Source organism: Hippoglossus stenolepis, chromosome 10 (genome assembly GCF_022539355.2).
Source record: "Hippoglossus stenolepis isolate QCI-W04-F060 chromosome 10, HSTE1.2, whole genome shotgun sequence".
In the NCBI taxonomy this organism is placed as follows: Eukaryota; Metazoa; Chordata; class Actinopteri; order Pleuronectiformes; family Pleuronectidae; genus Hippoglossus; species Hippoglossus stenolepis.
Window position 1 is genome coordinate 26,561,958 of NC_061492.1, and position 21,483 is coordinate 26,583,440.

Sequence of the window (21,483 nt, forward strand, 5' to 3'; positions counted from 1 at the left end):
GCACCGTTCCCAGCGGCACTGCAATGCTAGGTCGATGCGTGGAGAGAAAGGAGCAAGCTCAAATTACTGCCCCTCATGCCAAAATCTGCTTAATATGTAGTCCTCATATAGAGGACATATCAGATATTAAACTGATAAGAACAGATACTACACTTGATCTTAGCCAAAAGGCCGAGAGCGATAAGCCCCAAGTGTTGGATGTCACGTAAGCTCTTGGCACAAATCTCACTTGTTGTGGTACCCCGTTCGTAGGTGTGCATAACAATGGCTGCTGCTTATCACCTCCGCCCAAGCTCTCCTTTGTGGCGCTTGATTTCTGACCTAGACAGCTCTTTGACTTTTCACAATTTCATAAGGCTCAGCCATACAGCAAAGCCTGCCAAAAATATATTCAACTCATGTTTGTTCCTCTCACGAAGTCTTTAGTAAAGGCGAAAGACTTGTGCGTTATGAAGAGAAACCAGAGTCAGCATGGCCCTCTGTTGGAGAGCAGCAGAGGAGCCTCTCGGTCTGATCACCACCTTCACGGTAGGCCTCTCTTTGCTTTCCGCATGTCAGATCCCAGTATGCAACATTCCCAACCCGCCCCATCTGCCAACCAAAATTATACACGTCTTTATTACCTCCTGCCCTGACTACTGTGATTGGCTTTTAAGCCTGCCTAAACAATACATCCCTGAACCACTTACATTCGCTCCAAATGCTGACTCTGGTTTCTCACCAAGTCTCCCAGAAGGTCTTGAGTGAAAGCAAGTTTCCATTCTTGACAAACGCTTCTAACTCAATTTGGAATCCAGTTCAAGCTCATTGTGACCCGTGCATGGTCACGTCACTAAGCAGTGAGCCATCAGAGCGGTTTCACACACTTGTGTGTGCCAGGCGTTACCTCAGTTTCATTGAGCCAGTGTAGAATTCACTTTTGATACGCGACAATTGTTTGAGTGTTTGGTTTTCTACAAGGTAAGAACAGAGTGCACCGTTCCCAGCGGCACTGCAATGCTAGGTCGATGCGTGGAAAGGAGCAAGCTCAAATTTCTGCCCCTCATGCCAAAAATCTGCTTAATATGTAGTCCTCATATAGAGGACATATCAGATATTAAACTGATAAGAACAGATACTACACTTGATCTTAGCCAAAGGCCGAGAGCGATAAGCCCCAAGTGTTGGATGTCACGCCAAGCTCTTGGCACAAATCTCACTTGTTGTGGTACCCGTTCGTAGGTGTGCATAACAATGGCTGCTGCTTATCACCTCCGCCCAAGCTCTCCTTTGTGGCGCTTGATTTCTGACCTAGACAGCTCTTTGACTTTTCACAATTTCATAAGGCTCAGCCATACAGCAAAGCCTGCCAAAAATATATTCAACTCATGTTTGTTCCTCTCCACGAGTCTTTAGTAAAGGCGAAAGACTTGTGCGTTATGAAAGAAACCAGAGTCAGCATGGCCCTCTGTTGGAGAGCAGCAGAGGAGCCTCTCGGTCTGAGTCACCACCTTCACGGTGGGCCTCTCTTTGCTTTCATGTCAGATCCCAGTATGCAACATTCCCAACCCGCCCCCATCTGCCAACCAAAATTATACACGTCTTTATTACCTCCTGCCTGACTACTGTGATTGGCTTTTAAGCCTGCCTAAGCAATACATCCCTGAACCACTTACATTCGCTCCAAAATGCTGACTCTGGTTTCTCACCAAGTCTCCCAGAAGGTCTTGAGTGAAAGCAAGTTTCCATTCTTGACAAAGCGCTTCTAACTCAATTTGGAATCCAGTTCAAGCTCATTGTGACCCGTGCATGGTCACGTCACTAAGCAGTGAGCCATCAGCGGTTTCACACACTTGTGTGTGCCAGGCCGTTACCTCAGTTTCATTGAGCCAGTGTAGAATTCACTTTTGATACGCGACAATTGTTTGAGTGTTTGGTTTTCTACAAGGTAAGAACAGAGTGCACCGTTCCCAGCGGCACTGCAATGCTAGGTCGATGCGTGGAGAGAAAGGAGCAAGCTCAAATTTCTGCCCTCATGCCAAAATCTGCTTAATATGTAGTCCTCATATAGAGGACATATCAGATATTAAACTGATAAGAACAGATACTACATGATCTTAGCCAAAAGGCCGGCGATAAGCCCAAGTGTTGGATGTCCACGCCAAGCTCTTGGCACAAATCTCACTTGTTGTGGTACCCGTTCGTAGGTGTGCATAACAATGGCTGCTGCTTATCACCTCCGCCCAAGCTCTCCTTTGTGGCGCTTGATTTCTGACCTAGACAGCTCTTTGACTTTTCACAATTTCATAAGGCTCAGCCATACAGCAAAGCCTGCCAAAAATATATTCAACTCATGTTTGTTCCTCTCCACGGAAGTCTTTAGTAAAGAAGCGAAAGACTTGTGCGTTATGAAGAGAAACCAGAGTCAGCATGGCCCTCTGTTGGAGAGCAGCAGAGGAGCCTCTCGGTCCTGATCACCACCTTCACGGTAGGCCTCTCTTTGCTTTCGCATGTCAGATCCCAGTATGCAACATTCCCAACCCGCCCCTCTGCCAACCAAATTATACACGTCTTTTACCTCCTGCCTGACTACTGTGATTGGCTTTTAAGCCTGCCTAAGCAATACATCCCTGAACCACTTACATTCGCTCCAAAATGCTGACTCTGGTTTCTCACCAAGTCTCCCAGAAGGTCTTGAGTGAAAGCAAGTTTCCATTCTTGACAAACGCTTCTAACTCAATTTGGAATCCAGTTCAAGCTCATTGTGACCCCGTGCATGGTCCGTCACTAAGCAGTGAGCCATCAGGCGGTTTCACACACTTGTGTGTGCCAGGCCGTTACCTCAGTTTCATTGAGCCAGTGTAGAATTCACTTTTGATACGCGACAATTGTTTGAGTGTTTGGTTTTCTACAAGGTAAGAACAGAGTGCACCGTTCCCAGCGGCACTGCAATGCTAGGTCGATGCGTGGAGAGAGAGGAGCAAGCTCAAATTTCTGCCCCTCATGCCAAAAATCTGCTTAATATGTAGTCCTCATATAGAGGACATATCAGATATTAAACTGATAAGAACAGATAATACACTTGATCTTAGCCAAAAGGCCGGAAGCGATAAGCCCCAAGTGTTGGATGTCCGCCAAGCTCTTGGCACAAATCTCACTTGTTGTGGTACCCGTTCGTAGGTGTGCATAACAATGGCTGCTGCTTATCACCTCCGCCCAAGCTCTCCTTTGTGGCGCTTGATTTCTGACCTAGACAGCTCTTTGACTTTTCACAATTTCATAAGGCTCAGCCATACAGTCAAAGCCTGCCAAAAATATATTCAACTCATGTTTGTTCCTCTCCACGGAAGTCTTTAGTAAAGGCGAAAGACTTGTGCGTTATGAAGAGAAACCAGAGTCAGCATGGCCCTCTGTTGGAGAGCAGCAGAGGAGCCTCTCGGTCTGAGTCACCACCTTCACGGTAGGCCTCTCTTTGCTTTCCGCATGTCAGATCCCAGTATGCAACATTCCCAACCCGCCCCCATCTGCCAACCAAAATTATACCGTCTTTATTACCTCCGCCCTGACTACTGTGATTGGCTTTTAAGCCTGCCTAAGCAATACATCCCTGAACCACTTACATTCGCTCCAAAATGCTGACTCTGGTTTCTCACCAAGTCTCCCAGAAGGTCTTGAGTGAAAGCAAGTTTCCATTCTTGACAAGCGCTTCTAACTCAATTTGGAATCCAGTTCAAGCTCATTGTGACCCGTGCATGGTCACGTCACTAAGCAGTGAGCCATCAGGCGGTTTCACACACTTGTGTGCCAGGCCGTTACCTCAGTTTCATTGAGCCAGTGTAGAATTCACTTTTGATACGCGACAATTGTTTGAGTGTTTGGTTTTCTACAAGGTAAGAACAAAGTGCACCGTTCCCAGCGGCACTGCAATGCTAGGTCGATGCGTGGAGAGAAAGAGCAAGCTCCAAATTACTGCCCCTCATGCCAAAAATCTGCTTAATATGTAGTCCTCATATAGAGGACATATCAGATATTAAACTGATAAGAACAGATACTACACTTGATCTTAGCCAAAGGCCGAGAAGCGATAAGCCCCAAGTGTTGGATGTCCACGCCAAGCTCTTGGCACAAATCTCACTTGTTGTGGTACCCGTTCGTAGGTGTGCATAACAATGGCTGCTGCTTATCACCTCCGCCCAAGCTCTCCTTTGTGGCGCTTGATTTCCTGACCTAGACAGCTCTTTGACTTTTCACAATTTCATAAGGCTCAGCCATACAGCAAAGCCTGCCAAAATATATTCAACTCATGTTTGTTCCTCTCACGAGTCTTTAGTAAGGCGAAAGACTTGTGCGTTATGAAGAGAAACCAGAGTCAGCATGGCCCTCTGTTGGAGAGCAGCAGAGGAGCCTCTCGGTCAGAGTCACCACCTTCACGGTAGGCCTCTCTTTGCTTTCCATGTCAGATCCCAGTATGCAACATTCCCAACCGCCCCCATCTGCCAACCAAATTTATACACGTCTTTATTACCTCCTGCCCTGACTACTGTGATTGGCTTTTAAGCCTGCCTAAGCAATACATCCCTGAACCACTTACATTCGCTCCAAAATGCTGACTCTGGTTTCTCACCAAGTCTCCCAGAAGGTCTTGAGTGAAAGCAAGTTTCCATTCTTGACAAACGCTTCTAACTCAATTTGGAATCCAGTTCAAGCTCATTGTGACCCGTGCATGGTCACGTCACTAAGCAGTGAGCCATCAGAGCGGTTTCACACACTTGTGTGTGCCAGGCCGTTACCTCAGTTTCATTGAGCCAGTGTAGAATTCACTTTTGATACGCGACAATTGTTTGAGTGTTTGGTTTCTACAAGGTAAGAACAGAGTGCACCGTTCCCAGCGGCACTGCAATGCTAGGTCGATGCGTGGAGAGAAGGAGCAAGCTCCAAATTTCTGCCCCTCATGCCAAAAATCTGCTTAATATGTAGTCCTCATATAGAGGACATATCAGATATTAAACTGATAAGAACAGATACTACACTTGATCTTAGCCCAAAGGCCGGCGATAAGCCCCAGAGTGTTGGATGTCACGCCAAGCTCTTGGCACAAATCTCACTTGTTGTGGTACCCGTTCGTAGGTGTGCATAACAATGGCTGCTGCTTATCACCTCCGCACAAGCTCTCCTTTGTGGCGCTTGATTTCTGACCTAGACAGCTCTTTGACTTTTCACAATTTCATAAGGCTCAGCCATACAGCAAAGCCTGCAAAAATATATTCAACTCATGTTTGTTCCTCTCACGGAAGTCTTTAGTAAAGGCGAAAGACTTGTGCGTTATGAAGAGAAACCAAGTCAGCATGGCCCTCTGTTGGAGAGCAGCAGAGGAGCCTCTCGGTCTCATCACCACCTTCACGGTAGGCCTCTCTTTGCTTTCCGCATGTCAGATCCCAGTATGCAACATTCCCAACCCGCCCCCATCTGCCAACCAAAATTATACACGTCTTTATTACCTCCTGCCTGACTACTGTGATTGGCTTTTAAGCCTGCCTAAGCAATACATCCCTGAACCACTTACATTCGCTCCAAAATGCTGACTCTGGTTTCTCACCAAGTCTCCCAGAAGGTCTTGAGTGAAAGCAAGTTTCCATTCTTGACAACGCTTCTAACTCAATTTGGAATCCAGTTCAAGCTCATTGTGACCCCGTGCATGGTCACGTCACTAAGCAGTGAGCCATCAGAGCGGTTTCACACACTTGTGTGCCAGGCCGTTACCTCAGTTTCATTGAGCCAGTGTAGAATTCACTTTTGATACGCGACAATTGTTTGAGTGTTTGGTTTTCTACAAGGTAAGAACAGAGTGCACCGTTCCCAGCGGCACTGCAATGCTAGGTCGATGCGTGGAGAGAAAGGAGCAAGCTCAAATTACTGCCCCTCATGCCAAAAATCTGCTTAATATGTAGTCCTCATATAGAGGACATATCAGATATTAAACTGATAAGAACAGATACTACATGATCTTAGCCAAAGGCCGAGAAGCGATAAGCCCCAAGTGTTGGATGTCACATCAAGCTCTTGGCACAAATCTCACTTGTTGTGGTACCCCGTTCGTAGGTGTGCATAACAATGGCTGCTGCTTATCACCTCCGCCCAAGCTCTCCTTTGTGGCGCTTGATTTCCTAACCTAGACAGCTCTTTGACTTTTCACAATTTCATAAGGCTCAGCCATACAGCAAAGCCTGCCAAAATATATTCAACTCATGTTTGTTCCTCTCCACGGAAGTCTTTAGTAAAGGCGAAAGACTTGTCGTTATGAAGAGAAACCAGAGTCCAGCATGGCCCTCTGTTGGAAGCAGCAGAGGGCCTCTCGGTCCAGATCACCACCTTCACGGTAGGCCTCTCTTTGCTTTCCGCATGTCAGATCCCAGTATGCAACATTCCCAACCCGCCCCCATCTGCCAGCAAAATTATACACGTCTTTATTACCTCCTGCCTGACTACTGTGATTGGCTTTTAAGCCTGCCTAAGCAATACATCCCTGAACCACTTACATTCGCTCCCAAAATGCTGACTCTGGTTTCTCACCAAGTCTCCCAGAAGGTCTTGAGTGAAAGCAAGTTTCCATTCTTGACAAGCGTCTTCTAACTCAATTTGGAATCCAGTTCAAGCTCATTGTGACCCGTGCATGGTCACGTCACTAGCAGTGAGCCATCAGAGCGGTTTCACACACTTGTGTGTGCCAGGCCGTTACCTCAGTTTCATTGAGCCAGTGTAGAATTCACTTTTGATACGCGACAATTGTTTGAGTGTTTGGTTTTCTAAGGTAGAACAGAGTGCACCGTTCCCAAGCGGCACTGCAATGCTAGGTCGATGCGTGGAGAGAGCAAGCTCCAAATTTCTGCCCCTCATGCCAAAAATCTGCTTAATATGTAGTCCTCATATAGAGGACATATCAGATATTAAACTGATAAGAACAGATACTACACTTGATCTTAGCCAAAGGCCGAGGCGATAAGCCCCAAGTGTTGGATGTCACGCCAAGCTCTTGGCACAAATCTCACTTGTTGTGGTACCCGTTCGTAGGTGTGCATAACAATGGCTGCCTTATCACCTCCGCCCAAGCTCTCCTTTGTGGCGCTTGATTTCCTGACCTAGACAGCTCTTTGACTTTTCACAATTTCATAAGGCTCAGCCATACAGCAAAAGCCTGCCAAAAATATATTCAACTCATGTTTGTTCCTCTCCACGGAAGTCTTTAGTAAAGGCGAAAGACTTGTGCGTTATGAAGAAAACCAGAGTCGGCATGGCCCTCTGTTGGAGAGCAGCAGAGGAGCCTCTCGGTCTGATCACCACCTTCACGGTAGGCCTCTCTTTGCTTTCCATGTCAGATCCCAGTATGCAACATTCCCAACCCGCCCCCATCTGCCAACCAAAATTATACACGTCTTTATTACCTCCTGCCCTGACTACTGTGATTGGCTTTTAAGCCTGCCTAAGCAATACATCCCTGAACCACTTACATTCGCTCCAAAATGCTGACTCTGGTTTCTCACAAGTCTCCCAGAAGGTCTTGAGTGAAAGCAAGTTTCCATTCTTGACAAACGCTTCTAACTCAATTTGGAATCCAGTTCAAGCTCATTGTGACCCGTGCATGGTCACGTCACTAAGCAGTGAGCCATCAGAGCGGTTTCACACACTTGTGTGTGCCAGGCCGTTACCTCAGTTTCATTGAGCCAGTGTAGAATTCACTTTTGATACGCGACAATTGTTTGAGTGTTTGGTTTTCTACAAGGTAAGAACAGAGTGCACCGTTCCCAGCGGCACTGCAATGCTAGGTCGATGCGTGGAGAGAAAGGAGCAAGCTCCAAATTTCTGCCCCTCATGCCAAAAATCTGCTTAATATGTAGTCCTCATATAGAGGACATATCAGATAAACTGATAAGAACAGATACTACACTTGATCTTAGCCAAAGGCCGAGAGCGATAAGCCCCAAGTGTTGGATGTCACGCCAAGCTCTTGGCACAAATCTCACTTGTTGTGGTACCCGTTCGTAGGTGTGCATAACAATGGCTGCTGCTTATCACCTCCGCCCAAGCTCTCCTTTGTGGCGCTTGATTTCTGACCTAGACAGCTCTTTGACTTTTACAATTTCATAAAGGCTCAGCCATACAGCAAAGCCTGCCAAAAATATATTCAACTCATGTTTGTTCCTCTCACGGAAGTCTTTAGTAAAAGGCGAAAGACTTGTGCGTTATGAAGAAACCAGAGTCAGCATGGCCCTCTGTTGGAGAGCAGCAGAGGAGCCTCTCGGTCTGATCACCACCTTCACGGTAGGCCTCTCTTTGCTCCGCATGTCAGATCCCAGTATGCAACATTCCCAACCGCCCCCATCTGCCAACCAAAATTATACACGTCTTTATTACCTCCTGCCCTGACTACTGTGATTGGCTTTTAAGCCTGCCTAAGCAATACATCCCTGAACCACTTACATTCGCTCCAAAATGCTGACTCTGGTTTCTCACCAAGTCTCCCAGAAGGTCTTGAGTGAAAGCAAGTTTCCATTCTTGACAAACGCTTCTAACCAAGACCACAGGAGGACAGTGAGAAACGAAATCGCTGCTAGATAATTCGAGATGTGTGCTAGGCAGGCAAAAATGTCCTGTCAGTCAGGCAAAAATGTATATTACAGTTGGCAACTGACTCGATGAAGTGTTTGTGACAGTGGCAGAGAGGCCATGCTGACTCTGTCTCTTCATGCTGAATCACCAAGCCTTTACTAAAGACTCATGGAGAGGAACATGAGTTGAGTATATTTTGGCAGGTTTTGCTGTATGGCTGAGCCTTATGAAATTGTGAAAAGTCAATGAGCTGTCTAGGTCAGAAATCAAGCGCTACAGAGGAGAGCTTGGGCTGGAGGTGATGTGCAGCAGCCATTGTTATGCACGCCTACGGCAATTACCAGTGAACTGTGCCAAGGCTGGCGATGAACTGCAAAGAACTATAAACTGCCGACAACTAAGATATTATCTGTTCTTATCAGTTTAATATCTGATATGTCCTCATATGGTCATGTGGCAGATTTTTGGCGTAACGAGAACTGGGCAGCGCCGCTCTCTCCAGCATGGGCCTGGCGCATTGCAGTGCCGGCAGCGAAAACCGCACTGGTAATTGTCATGTCAAAGTAGTGCTGCGCTGGCTCAATGAGGCTGAGGCGGCTGGCACACGCAAGTGTGAAACTGCTGTTCGCAGCTAGTGACGTGACCATGCGCAGATGCAATGAGCTTGAGCTGATGATTAGAAGCGGTCAGAATGAAACGCTTTCATCAAACCTTCTGAAACGAAACCAGAGTGGGAGCAGTATGAAATGATTCGAGTGCTGTTAGGCAGGCAAGCCAATCACAATGATCGGGGCGAGGAGGCGTGTATGTTGGTTGTCCAACGAAGAGGCCATGCGACTTTCTGGTTTCTGTCATAACATAGCCTTTTACTAAGATTCGTGAAGGAACAAACATGAAGTTGATGTATTTTGGCAGGCTTTGCTGTGGCTGAGCCTTATGGTTGTGAAAATCGAGCTGTCTGATCAAGCGCCGCAAACTGGGCGGTATGGCGGCGGCCATTGTTATGCGCACTCTGCGAGGTAACAGAGCCAGACTGTGCCAATGTGAACGGCAAAGACCTCCTCTCGGCTTAGCACAACTAAGATCAAGATATGGTGTTCTTATCGGTTTAATATCTAATGTAATCTATATGAGAGCATGATAGCTGCAGATTTTTTGGCATGGCAGGCGCTTCACTTTCATCGACCTATGCAATGCCGCTGAAGCGACACTTCTGTTCTTGCTGAAAACAAACATCAAGCAACCAATGGCGTATCAAAGTGAATTCTCCGCTGCTCGAGGCTGGCGACGCAACACGCAAGTGTGGGCGCTTCTGATGGCTCGCTGCTTTTTAGTGACGTGACCATGCGCAATTTCACAATGAGCTTGAACTGAATTATTTAGAGAATGGAAACTGCTTTTTCACTCAAGGTAGACTTGGTGAAAACTCGTCAGCATTTTGGCAGTCGAGATATGCGCCAGGCGAGCTTAAAAGCAATCGCAATGGTGAGACAAACCAACAAACGTGCTAATTTTGGTCAAGCGGAGATGAAGATCTGACATGCAAGCGCCTGGTGAGCTCCTCTGCTCTCCAGCAGAGGAGCATGCTGACTGCAGAGTCTTTCGCCTTTGCAAGACTTCCGTGGGCATTAAACATGAAGTTGAGTGCCAACTGGCAGGCTATATGTTTGAGCCGCCTGAAACCCAATGAAAATCAAAGAAGCATCCTGGAATCAAGCGCCGCAAGAAGCTGACGGTAATGGCTGGCGGCGTGACGTGTAAGGCGTGGACATCAGCTGCCCAGGCTGCCGACAGCAGCTGGGCTCGAAGTGTAACCTTCTGTTCTTGTCGGTTTTGTATGTGATATGTCTATATGGAGACTACAGCAGATTTTGGTAATTGCTTGCTCCTACGCGCATCGACTAACGTACGGCTCCATGAAAAGCTGTGCACTCTGTTCTTACCTTGTGAAAACCAAACATAAAACGAACGTCGCGTATCAAGTAGATTGCTAATCAATGAAACAATTAGCGGCCTGGCGCTGAAACGTGATCATGCACTGTGATCTAACGGTTGAACTGAATTCCAATGGGATTAAACGTTTGTCTGAACTGCTTTCGCTCCAGACGTTCTGGGCGGTGTTGAGCTCCCGAAGTCAGCATTTTGCGAGCGGGAGTCGGCCTTTAGGCTGGAAGCGAAAGCAATCACGAATAAGGCGTGTATATTTTGGTTGTGGGATGGCGGTTGATATACCTCACTGAAGTTCGTCTTGCGGAAGAGCTTGTGATGGTGTTGACCCTGTGTTTCCGGAAGGCTCCTCTGCTGCTTTCTCAACTGAAGGGCCATGCTGACTTCTGGTTTCTATGCGGCGACAGGTCTTTAAGCGTTTGAACTTCGATGGGGCGCGTGAGTTGGTCCTATTTCTTTGGCAGGCTTGCTGTGAACACTATGGTGTGAAATCTAGAAGCTGTCGTCCGAAATCAGCGCCACAAAAGCGAGGTGAGCGGTGGCCATTGTTATGCGCACTGCGGTAGTAGTACAACAAGTGGTTTTAAGAGCTCTGGCGTCGAACATCTACTGCGGAAAACTTATCATTCTCGTTACACAGCTAGTGTAGTATCTGTTCTTATCGGTTGTGTCGATGTATCCTCTCATGTGAGATTTAGAAGCGATGTTGCTTCACTTTCTCTCAGCATCGGCTATCGTTCAGTGCCGCTGAAATGGTGCATGTTCTTGCGCTGTGAAAACCAAACCTTAGGCTTGTGTCATCAAGGTGCGCTGGCTCAATGAACTGAGTGCTTGACTTTGCACCTGGTGTTAATTAGCTCTGATGGCTTATGGTAACAACTTGACCATCTGCTGAGTCTAATGACTTTGAACTGATTGGTAAGCGTTTGTCAGGAAGCTGCTCGCTCAAGACCTTCTGGAGACGGTGAGCTTGAGTCCCGGCGTTTTGGGCGGATGCTAGTGGTTCAGATGTGCTTGGGCAGGCTTCGCTGTCTGTGGTTAGGCAGGCCGGCTTATGGCGGAGTATGTTATGTCTGACTGTCTTGGCTACAAGAAGAGAGCCTTGAGTGTTGACTGTTTCCGAGGCTTGTCTGCTTCTCAGCAGAGGCCATGCTTGACTCTGGTTTCTCTTCATAGCAGCACAGTCTTTGCTTTTATACTCGATGGCATTAAACATGAGAAGTTGGCTATGGCGAGCTTGCTGTATGTGGCCTTATGAAAGTCAAGTGCCAAATCGAAAATCGCGCCTGAAGAACTGAGCGAGTGACAAGCAGCCATTGTATGCACGCCTACGAGCAGGAGCTTGGCAAGTGGGCTGTGCCAGCAGCGTGAATCCAGCACTTGGGAGCTTAAACTATGCCATTACAACTAAGGTATCTGTTCTTATCAGTTTAATCTGATATGTCTATATGAGACTCATATTAAGCAGATTTTTGGCATGGCGAAGGTCTCTCAGCGCGCTCGACCTGGCATTGCAGTGCGGCTGGTACGCTCTTTACCTTGTATGTCCTTTCCAAACGAGCAATAAGCGTATCAAAGTGAGATTCTACGCGCTGTCAATGAAACGAGGCGCGGCCTGGCACACGAAGTGTGTGAGGGCCCTTTCTGATGTCACTGCTGTATTGACCATGCGGAGGCTCACAATGAGCGAACTGAATTCAGATTGAAACGTTGTCAGAATGAAACTTCACTCAAGACCTTTCTGGAAGACAGTGGCGGGAATCGGCATTTAAGCGAATGGTTCGAAGTATTGTCACAGCGAGTCGAGCGAGAAGGCAACTGGAGCATTAATATTTTGGTGCTGAAATGAAGCGGTAAGCATACTAGTGTGCCGAAAAACCTACGTGAGTGGTGACTTCTGTTTCAAATCTGCTGCTTTCTCAACAGAAAGAGCCATGCTGACTCTGGTTTCTCTTCGCGCCTGATCTTTAAAGACTCGTGGAGGAAGGCTACAAGCATGAAGTTAGTATTTTGGCGAGCTTTATGTGAGCTTGAAACGCAATGAAAAATCTCCAAAGAGCTATCTAAGATCAGTCGCCACAAAGAAACTTGGAGCGGGGTAACGCTGTGGCAGTATTATGCACACCTCGAAAGCGAATACCCACAACAAGCTAATTTGTGCCAAGGCATGTTCATGGCTTTGCAGAACTTATCCTTCTCTACCTTTGGCAAGATCAAGTGGCTGTCTGTTCTTATCGGTTGTATCTTTGATATGTCCTCTATGAGACATATTGGGAGATTTTGGCATGGCCTCCCTTCTCTCCAGCATCATTAATTGCGCTGAGCAGTGCAGTATTCTTGTGAAACCAAACTGCTCAAACAATTGTTGCGTGGTGGTCTACATGTCAATGTGGTGAGCGGCTGGCACACGAAGATGTGAAACCACTCTGTTCACTGCTGGTGACAATGGCCATGCACGAAGATGCAATGGCCAAGTGAGTGAAGCGTTTGTCAGAATGAAACCTTTCACTCAAGACCTTCTGGGAGACAGTGAGAAGACCAGAGTCAGCATTTGAAGCGGGCAGGTGGTTCGAGAATGTGTGCTTAAGCCAATCGTAGGAGCAGGAATAATAAACGTGAGACGGTTGGCATGAGACAAATGTTATACTAAGAGATCGGTATGCGGAAAGCAAGAGAGCCTACCGTGAAGAGTGATGACAGAGAGCTCTCTGCTCTCAACAGAGAGGCCATGCCTGAATATATGCTTGCAAGTCTTTAAGGCCTTTAAAGAGACTCAGTGGAGAAAGAACAACATGAGAGTTGAATGCTATTTTGGCAGGCTTTTTTGTAACGGTATATGAAGCTTGTGAAAGTCAGAGGTCGAAATCAAGCGCCTGAAACTGAGCTGATGTGTCATTATCTCGGCAGAACATGCCTGGCAAGTGAGTTTCGGCAAACTAGCGTGGACATCCAACACTTTGGGCTTATCGCTTCTCGGAAACGCTGGCTAAGATCAAGATGTGGTATCTGTTCTTATCAGTTTAATATCTGATATGTCCTGTATGAGGACTTCCTCGATAAACAGATTTTGGCGTGGTGAAGGCAGGCTTGCTCCTTCTCTGCGTCATTCTTTTTGACCGTGCCCGCAGAGGTACGCTGTTCTTTACCTTGTGAAACAAACGCTCAAGTAATCTCGCGTAATCAAGATTCTACGCTGTGTGAGGTGAGGTAGCGACACCTGCAAGTGTGTGAAACCGCTCTGTGCTCGCTGTGGCTGAAACGTGACCATGCGCAGGTCACGTGAGCTTGAACTGAATTCCCAAGTGAGTTAGAAACGTTTGTCAGAATGGAAACTTGCTCATCTCTGGAAGACTGGTGAAGCAAGTCGGCATTTTTGGAGCAGATATGAGGATTCGAGATGTGCTAGGCAAGCAAAAACCAATCACATCAATCAAGGCAGAAGTAATAAGGCGTGTTATTTTGGTTGACAATCGAAGCCCAGTCTGCAACTCCTGAATACGACATCTTGAGAAGAACTGTGTGAAGGCTCCTCTGCTGCTTTCTCCAACGAGAGGGCCATGCGGCTGGTTTCTCTTCATGGCAGCGCAAAGTCTTTGCAAGACGGAGGCATGAAACATGAAGTTGAATATGACGGCGGGCTTTGCTGTATGTCTGACCTTATGAGTGTGAAATCAGAGCTGTCTGAATCATCAGCGCCTGGCGGAGGTGATGAAGCGGCTTATTACACATGCGCACCTACGGCAGTACCAACAGGAAGAGATTTGTGCCAGGCTGGCGTGGACAGCTAGAGCGCACAGCCAAGACTCGGCCTTTGGCAAGATCAGAAGATGGCAATATCTGTTCTTATCGGTTATTGTGATATGTCCTCTATATGAAGACTTTACATATTCGCAGATTTGCGTGAAGAACGTCTCTCCACGCATCGACCTGGCGACCCGGTACCGCTGAAACGGTGCGCTGTTGTGAAAACCGGCGCGGCAATTGTGGCGTATCAAGTGATTGCTGGCCGAATGAAGCGACACAACACACAAGTATGTTTCCTTCTGTTCTTCACTGCTGTGGCGTGACAATGATTCTGTGGCGAACTGGGTAAATTGAGAGGTCAAGCGTTGTCAAATGGAAACTGCTGCTCAAAGACCTTCTGGAAGACAGTGAAGAAACAGAGTCAGCATTTGGAGCGAATATAGTGGTTAAATGTATTATTATTATTATTATTGAGCAGGCAAAGCAATCACAACAATCGAGGCAAGGAAGGCAACTAAAGCGTGTACTGGTTGGCCAGATGAAAGCGAGGACAGAATGTTACATGCAATCTTGAGTGAAAATGAAAGACTCCTGCTGCTGAAGAGCCATGCTTGTCTGATTTCTGCTAAGCACAAGTCTTCAGCCTTCCCGTGAAGGCATGGGGCAGGTGTATTTTTGGCAGGCTTTGGCAGGTACCTGAGGAAGAAGTCAATGAGCATCTGGCAGAAAATCAGCGCCTGAAGGCGGGCGGCGGCCATTATCGCGCACCTACGGTACCACAACTGAAGTGAATTTGTGCCAGGCTTGGCGTGGGCATCAACAGGCCATAAACTACTCGGCTGTAACTAAGATCAAGTGTAGTATCAGTCTTATCAGTTAATATCTGATATGTCCTTCTATGAGGACTACATGTTAAACAGTTTTTGAGAAACGAAGTTCTTCTCCCAGCCGACTAATATGCGCTGGGCGATACGCTCTGTTACCTTGTAGAAAACCAGGCTTGCTCAGGCAGTGTCTGCGTATCAAGTGAATTCTACACTGGCTCAATGAAAATGAGGAGCTGACGGCCTGGCACACACAGGTGTGATGAGCGCTCACGACCAGCTCGCAGCGAGCGGCGATGACCATGCTGCAAGCCTGAAGCGAACTGAATTCCCAAGTCAGGTCAGAAAGTTGTCAGAATGAAGCTTGCTCATGCAGAAGACAGTGAGAAAACCGAAGTCGGCATTTTAGGAAGCGAATGTAAATGATTCGAGAATGTAGGCAGGCTTAAAAAGCTTCCAATCACGACAAACCAATAAACGTGTATATTTGGTTAAACGAATGAAGCAAGTTGAAGCTGTTGCATGAATCGACATGCGGCGAAGGCCACGCGAATGACTGACGAGCTCTACTGCTGCTCTCCAACGAGAAGAAGACCATGCTGACTCAGTTTCTCTCTGCGCTGGGTCTTTCGCCTTCATTTCGTGAAGAGTTAGGCATGAGTTGAATATATTTTGGCGAGCTTTGCTATATGTGAGCATATGAAACGTGAAAATCGAAGCTGTCTGGGTCGAAATCAGCGCCTGAAAACTGAATTGAGGTGATGAAGCGGCAGCCATTGTTATGCACGCCTACAGCAGTGCCGCAACAGGTGAACTGTGCCAAGAGCACGGCGTCATCAACGCTTGGGGCTGTCTTCTCGGCTGCTTTTTATGGGTCAAGTGTAGTGTCTGTTCTTATCGGTTTGATATCGATATCCTCTATATGAGACTACGCCTGTTCAAGCAGTTTTTGGCGTGGCGTGAACTGGGCTTTATCGCCTATCTCATGCGTGCGCTGGGCGAGCCGCTCTGTTCTTGAAAACCAGGCTTGCTCAAACAATTGTCGGCCGATGTCAAGTGGTCGCTGTCGTGAAGCGAGGTGGCAGCCTGGCACACGCAGGTGTGTGAGGGCATTTCGATGTCGCTTTGGCAATGACGTGACCATGCCGCGGGCTCTAATGTGTGAACTGAATTCGTGGTTAAGCGTTTGTGAAATGAAACTTTGCTGCTCAAGACGCTTCTGGAAGACGGTGAAGAAACCGGAGTCAACATTTGAAGCGAATGTAAGTGGTTCGAGATATGAGCGAGCTTAAGCAATCGTCAGGCGGAAGATGGCGACGTGTATAGTATGGCGAGTTAAATGTTACATGCTGGATCTGTCTTGGCTGAAGCCTACCGTGGTGTGATGTGCCAGCTCTCTGCTGCTCTCAACGAAGAGCCTGCTTACTCTGGTTTCTCTTCATGGCAGCACAAAGTCCCCAAGCCTTTACACAAAAGACTCAGTGGAAGAACAAATGAAGTTGAATGTATTTTGGCAGGCTGCTGTGGCGAGCCTTATTAGAGGCCGTGAGGTCGGAAGTGTCTGAATCGAATCAGCGGCACAAAGAAGGCTGGTAGTGTCACGCCTACGAGCAGCCGCCTGGCTGGTGGACGCCAGGCTTTGGCGTGGACATCCGCTTTGGGGCTTATCGCCTGCCATTGCAACCCAGATCAAGTGTAATCAGTTAATGTGTCACCTGTGGACATATTAAGCGGGTTTTTGGCATGAGCTGCGGGCCCCGCTCACTATGCGCATCAAACTGGCATTGCAGTGCAGCAGAAACGTTGCGCTCTGTTATGAAACAGGCTTTGCTCAAACGAACAATCGCCTCAAAAATGAGTGTGCTCCAATGAAGTGAAGGTAACGGCACACAAGTGTGAGGCCGCTCTGATGCTTCACTGCTGTGACGTGACCGTACGCGAGATGCAATGAAGGCTGGATTGGAAATTGAGTTGGCGTTTGTCAAGTGAAACTTTGCTTTCCTCAAGACCTCTGGGAACTGATGGCTCAAGTCAGCGGCCGATCTAAGATCTCTGTTGCAGGCAGCTTGCTGTGGCTAATAAGTATATTCCTGGTTGTAGTAAAGGCGAGGTATGAGATCTGACATGCGGAAAACGAAGGCTTGTGGTGTTCGCGCCAGAGAAGACTCCTCTGCTGCTCTCCAACAGAGCCATCTCTGTCATAACGCACAAGTCTTTCGCCTTTGAACTTCCGTGGAGAGGAGACAAACATGAAGTTGGTATTTTGACGAGGCCATATATTCGAGCTTATGAAATTGTGAATCGAAAATTGTCTAGGTCGAAATCAAAAGCGCCACGAAGCGATGAGAGATGACTGTGTTATCACACCCTGCTGACAGTACTGGCAAGTGAATTTGTGCCAAGGCATGGCGTGGGCGGCGAGACTTATCATTATTTGGCAAGATCAAGTGTAGCTGTCGATGTATCAGTTTAATATCTGATATGTCCTCTATGTGGAGACTACATAATGCTGAATTTTGAACGTGAACTAATTGCTCACTCTCTCCAGCGCTGTCGAGCTGCCCGTGAAGCGTGCGCTGTTTAACATGTGAAGCAAACATGGTGGCGCGGCCGTGTCAAATTCTAAGCAGCTCAATGGTGGCGGCCTGGCACCTGCTGTGGCCTTTCTGATGGCTCGCAGCTGGTGACGTGGGCCGTGCGCGAGGTGTAATGACAGTGGTTAGGCGTTGTCAAATGGGCTCAAGACCTTCTGGGAGCAGTGAAGACCAGAGTCGGCATTTTAGAGCAGATATCAAACGATTAAAGATGTGTTCATGGAGACGAGCAAAGCAATCATCAATGTGAAGCTAATAAGACGATAATATATTTTGGTTGGCAATGAAATGTTATGCTGGTTGTGCGGCACGAAACCGTGAAGGTAACTGACGAGAAGACTCTCTCTTCTTTCTCAACTGAAGGCCATGCTGACTCTGGTCTCTTCGCCGTCTTCGCCTTTGCATTTCGGCAGGTAAACATGAAGTTGAATCGAGCTTTGCTGTAGCTGGTATATGAGGTGTGAGTCAGGCTGTCTGGTATCAGCGCCTGAAGGCTTGGGCAGAGGGTGGCAGCAGCCTGATGCACCACAGCGAACCTGGCAAGTGAATTTGTGCCAGCACAAGCGTGTTTATCCAATATGCCTGCCAGCCTTTAACTGAATCTGTTCTTATCAGTTTAATATCTGATATGTCTATGAGGAACTGCATATTAAGCAGATTCATGGCGAGCTGAAGGCGGGCCTTCCTATGGCATCGACTAGCGACCGTGCGGCGTGCACTCTGTTCTTGCTTGTAGAAAAACAAACACTGCATCAAAGTGAATTCTACACTGTCAATAAACGAGTAACGACCTGCTTTAATTGTGTGGCTGCTTCGCTCACTGTAGACTGCATGATCATGTAGTCTGAACTGAATTCAGAGTTAAACGTTTGTCAGAATGGAAAGCTTTCTTACTCTTCTGGGAAGACGAGTAGTCAGAGTCAGCATTTTTTGGAGAGATGTAAGTGGTTCAGAGATGTATGCCCAGGCAGGCAAAGCAATCTGTCAGGGCAGGAAGGCAACAAACGTGTATAATTTTAATTGTGCAGGCCTGGCGGGTTAAATACTGAATCATTATCTTGGCTGGAAAGAGTGTTGACTTCTGTTGAAAATCTCTGCTGCTGCGAAACATGCGGCTCTGGTTTCTGCTCATGCGCACAGAATGCTGCTTACACAAAGACTTCGTGAAAGGTGGCTTATGGATTAATGTGTGAGCCTTATGGTAATGAAAACGGTGAAAATCAGCGCCGCAAACTTAAATGGAAGGTAAATAAGCAGCAGCCATATGCACGCCTGCGAGCAGTAGTAATTTGTGCCAGGCTGGCGTGGGCATCCGCGCGAGGCTTACAAACTAAACACAACAGATCCCAGTGGCAATATCTGTTCTTATCCAGTTGTGTCTGATATCATATATGGTTACATATTAAGCAGATTTTAATGAAGACTTTATTTGAACCTTTCTCTTCCGCATCGACCTAACTGCCATGAAGCGTGCGCTCTGTTCTTGCTGAAGCAAACGCTAAACTATTGTCGGCGTGTCTACCGCTCCAATGAAACTGAAGACCAGCGACACAGCTTTACAATTGTGTGGTACTGCTTGAGTGACGTGACATCTGCTTGAGTCTGTTCAGATTCCAATTGAGTTAGGCGTTGTCAGAATGAAACGCTTTCGCGGGAACCTTCTGGGAACTGATGAAAACCAGGTCGGCTGTGACTTGAATGGTGATAATATGGGCAGGCTTAAAGCCAATCACAATGTGGGCAGGAAGGCATTGTGCTGGTTGGCAGATGAGGCTGAGGACAGAGTGTTGCATGTAGAGGACATGCGGGGAAAGCAGGCCGTGACTGACTGTGACCGAGAGAAGCTCACCTGCTGCTTTCTCCAACGATCTAACTGTTCGCTAGCATGCAAGTCTTCGCCTTTACTAAGACTTCCGATGGAGAAACTAACATGAAGTTAGTGCTATTTTTGACAGGCTCTGTATGCTTCGAGCCTTATGAAAATTGTGAAAGTCAAAGAGCGGCTCTGGAAATCGAAGCGCAAGAAGCAGGCGGTGGCTAGCCTGTTATGCGCACCTGCAGCGGTACCCTGGCTGAAATGGTTGTAGCAGGCTGGCGTGGACATCCAACGCGGGGCTTATCGCTTCTCGCTGCAGATCAAGTGTATCTGTTCTTATCGGGTTGTCTCTGATATGTCCTCTATATGAGACTACATGTGGCTGAATTTTGGCGGCGGCGAACTGAACTGCCTTTCTCGCGGCGACCGTGCAGTCAAGAAGCGTGCGCTGTTCTTACGCTGTAGAAAACCAAACGCTCAGGCAATGTGGCGTGTCAAGCTGCGCTGGCTCAATGAAACTGAAGACAGCGACTGGCACACACAGAGTGTGTGAAACATGTGATGGCTCACTGCTTATTGGCGTGACCATGCAGTAGTCTGTGAAGCAGATAGTTACAAGTGTAGGCGTTTGTCAAATGGAAACTTGCTCACTCAGACGCTCTGTGCAGAACAGTGAAGGCAAGTCAGCATTTATCGAGATGCTGACGAGCTTAAAGCAATGCAGCCAATCCCATTGGAAGGCTCAATAAGGCGATGTATGATTTTGGTTGGCAGATGAAGCGGTCTGGATGCGACATGGAGGCTGAAGGCCTCCGTGAAGGTGGTGACTGTGACCGAGAGCTCTCTGCAACAGAAGAGCCATGCTGATTTCTCTCGCCAACACTGGAAGATCTTTGCAAAGGAACTTCCGTGAAGAACAACATGGTTGAATATATTTTGGCAGGCTTTGCTTTGTATGGCTGAGCCTTATGAGCGTGAGTCGAAGCCGTCGAAATCAGCGCCACAAGCTTGGGCGAGTGATGGCGGCAGCCGACAGTTTATGCACGCCTACGAAAGAAGATGCCACAACTGATGCCAAAATGGCGTGGACATCAATACTTGGGGCTTATAAACTTCGGCCTTTGTAGATAAGTAAGTGTCTGTTCTTAACGATTTAATATCTGATAATAATCTCTATATGAGACATAAGCGAATTTTTAATGGCGACGAAGTGGAGCTGCTCCTTTCCGCTATTACGTGCCATGAAGCGGTATGTTCTTGCTGTGAAAAAAGCAAACACTAAGGCGTCAATGCGTAATCAAAGGCGAGATTCGCTGTCAACAACGGGCAACGGCTGGCTTTTACACAGTGTGTCTTCCTTTCTGCTTTCACTGCTTGGTGCGTGAGCCATGCCGCGGTCTAACGAGCGTTCCCAAGTGAAGTTGGCGTTTGTCAGATCGGAAGCTGCTTTCACTCAAGACATGAGAACGGTGGCTGACTTTGGAAGCGAAGATATGAAATGATTCGAGGGATGCTGCTTAGGCGAGCTTAAAAGCCAATCTGTGGTGAGGCGAGGCGTGTATATTTGGTTGAGTTGAAATGTTACATACTAGTTATCTTGAGAAAGCTGTTTGAAGGCTCTGCTGCTTTCTCAACGGAAGAGGCCATGCTGACTCTGTCTCTTCGCCTTTTACAAAAGGCGAAGACAAACATGGATGAATATTTTGGCAGGCTTTGTGTGAACGCCTTGGAAATTGTGAAGTCGAAACCATCTGATCGAAATCAAGCGCCTGAAGGCTTAGGCGGAAGTGATGAACGCGGCCACTTACGAACTGAATTACCACAACTGAAGTGAACTGACGCCAAACGCGGCGTGGACATCAACGCGGGGCTTATGCTTCTGCAACTAGATCAAGTGTAGTATGTTCTTATCGGTTAATCATGTCTATATGATTACATGTCTTCAATTTGTAACTGAGGAAGCAATACGCGGCGC

The 21,483-nt window shown here is 47.4% G+C and overlaps 17 non-coding genes and 3 pseudogenes across 17 annotated transcripts; 2 read left to right on the forward strand and 18 right to left on the reverse strand.

Annotated features, from left to right (window-relative positions):
- LOC124854418 lies at nt 1-184 on the reverse strand. Its single transcript, XR_007034662.1, has one exon. It is a non-coding gene; the product is annotated as a U2 spliceosomal RNA (small nuclear RNA).
- Nucleotides 185-359: 175 nt separating this feature from the next.
- On the reverse strand, nt 360-469 carry LOC124853857. The gene has a single exon (XR_007034190.1). It is a non-coding gene; the product is annotated as a U5 spliceosomal RNA (small nuclear RNA).
- Nucleotides 470-966: 497 nt separating this feature from the next.
- LOC124852669 lies at nt 967-1,153 on the reverse strand. Its single transcript, XR_007033092.1, has one exon. It is a non-coding gene; the product is annotated as a U2 spliceosomal RNA (small nuclear RNA).
- Nucleotides 1,154-1,328: 175 nt separating this feature from the next.
- On the reverse strand, nt 1,329-1,437 carry LOC124853970. Its single transcript, XR_007034275.1, has one exon. It is a non-coding gene; the product is annotated as a U5 spliceosomal RNA (small nuclear RNA).
- Nucleotides 1,438-1,933: 496 nt separating this feature from the next.
- LOC124852934 lies at nt 1,934-2,118 on the reverse strand. Its single transcript, XR_007033350.1, has one exon. It is a non-coding gene; the product is annotated as a U2 spliceosomal RNA (small nuclear RNA).
- A 175-nt stretch (nt 2,119-2,293) lies between these two features.
- On the reverse strand, nt 2,294-2,407 carry LOC124853559. Its single transcript, XR_007033901.1, has one exon. It is a non-coding gene; the product is annotated as a U5 spliceosomal RNA (small nuclear RNA).
- A 493-nt stretch (nt 2,408-2,900) lies between these two features.
- Nucleotides 2,901-3,090, reverse strand: LOC124854364. The gene has a single exon (XR_007034608.1). It is a non-coding gene; the product is annotated as a U2 spliceosomal RNA (small nuclear RNA).
- A 176-nt stretch (nt 3,091-3,266) lies between these two features.
- LOC124853346 lies at nt 3,267-3,379 on the reverse strand. Its single transcript, XR_007033689.1, has one exon. It is a non-coding gene; the product is annotated as a U5 spliceosomal RNA (small nuclear RNA).
- A 496-nt stretch (nt 3,380-3,875) lies between these two features.
- LOC124854172 lies at nt 3,876-4,065 on the reverse strand. Its single transcript, XR_007034420.1, has one exon. It is a non-coding gene; the product is annotated as a U2 spliceosomal RNA (small nuclear RNA).
- Nucleotides 4,066-4,244: 179 nt separating this feature from the next.
- Nucleotides 4,245-4,351, reverse strand: LOC124854023 (annotated as a pseudogene).
- A 497-nt stretch (nt 4,352-4,848) lies between these two features.
- LOC124854417 lies at nt 4,849-5,037 on the reverse strand. Its single transcript, XR_007034661.1, has one exon. It is a non-coding gene; the product is annotated as a U2 spliceosomal RNA (small nuclear RNA).
- Nucleotides 5,038-5,210: 173 nt separating this feature from the next.
- LOC124853777 lies at nt 5,211-5,322 on the reverse strand. Its single transcript, XR_007034116.1, has one exon. It is a non-coding gene; the product is annotated as a U5 spliceosomal RNA (small nuclear RNA).
- A 497-nt stretch (nt 5,323-5,819) lies between these two features.
- LOC124852654 lies at nt 5,820-6,007 on the reverse strand. The gene has a single exon (XR_007033077.1). It is a non-coding gene; the product is annotated as a U2 spliceosomal RNA (small nuclear RNA).
- Nucleotides 6,008-6,186: 179 nt separating this feature from the next.
- LOC124853711 lies at nt 6,187-6,296 on the reverse strand. Its single transcript, XR_007034050.1, has one exon. It is a non-coding gene; the product is annotated as a U5 spliceosomal RNA (small nuclear RNA).
- Nucleotides 6,297-6,792: 496 nt separating this feature from the next.
- LOC124852827 lies at nt 6,793-6,979 on the reverse strand. Its single transcript, XR_007033248.1, has one exon. It is a non-coding gene; the product is annotated as a U2 spliceosomal RNA (small nuclear RNA).
- A 174-nt stretch (nt 6,980-7,153) lies between these two features.
- On the reverse strand, nt 7,154-7,265 carry LOC124853616. The gene has a single exon (XR_007033956.1). It is a non-coding gene; the product is annotated as a U5 spliceosomal RNA (small nuclear RNA).
- Nucleotides 7,266-7,762: 497 nt separating this feature from the next.
- Nucleotides 7,763-7,951, reverse strand: LOC124854433. Its single transcript, XR_007034677.1, has one exon. It is a non-coding gene; the product is annotated as a U2 spliceosomal RNA (small nuclear RNA).
- A 175-nt stretch (nt 7,952-8,126) lies between these two features.
- LOC124853591 lies at nt 8,127-8,236 on the reverse strand. Its single transcript, XR_007033931.1, has one exon. It is a non-coding gene; the product is annotated as a U5 spliceosomal RNA (small nuclear RNA).
- Nucleotides 8,237-13,495: 5,259 nt separating this feature from the next.
- Nucleotides 13,496-13,674, forward strand: LOC124853111 (annotated as a pseudogene).
- A 1,427-nt stretch (nt 13,675-15,101) lies between these two features.
- On the forward strand, nt 15,102-15,215 carry LOC124853141 (annotated as a pseudogene).
- The last annotated feature ends 6,268 nt before the right edge of the window (nt 15,216-21,483 follow it).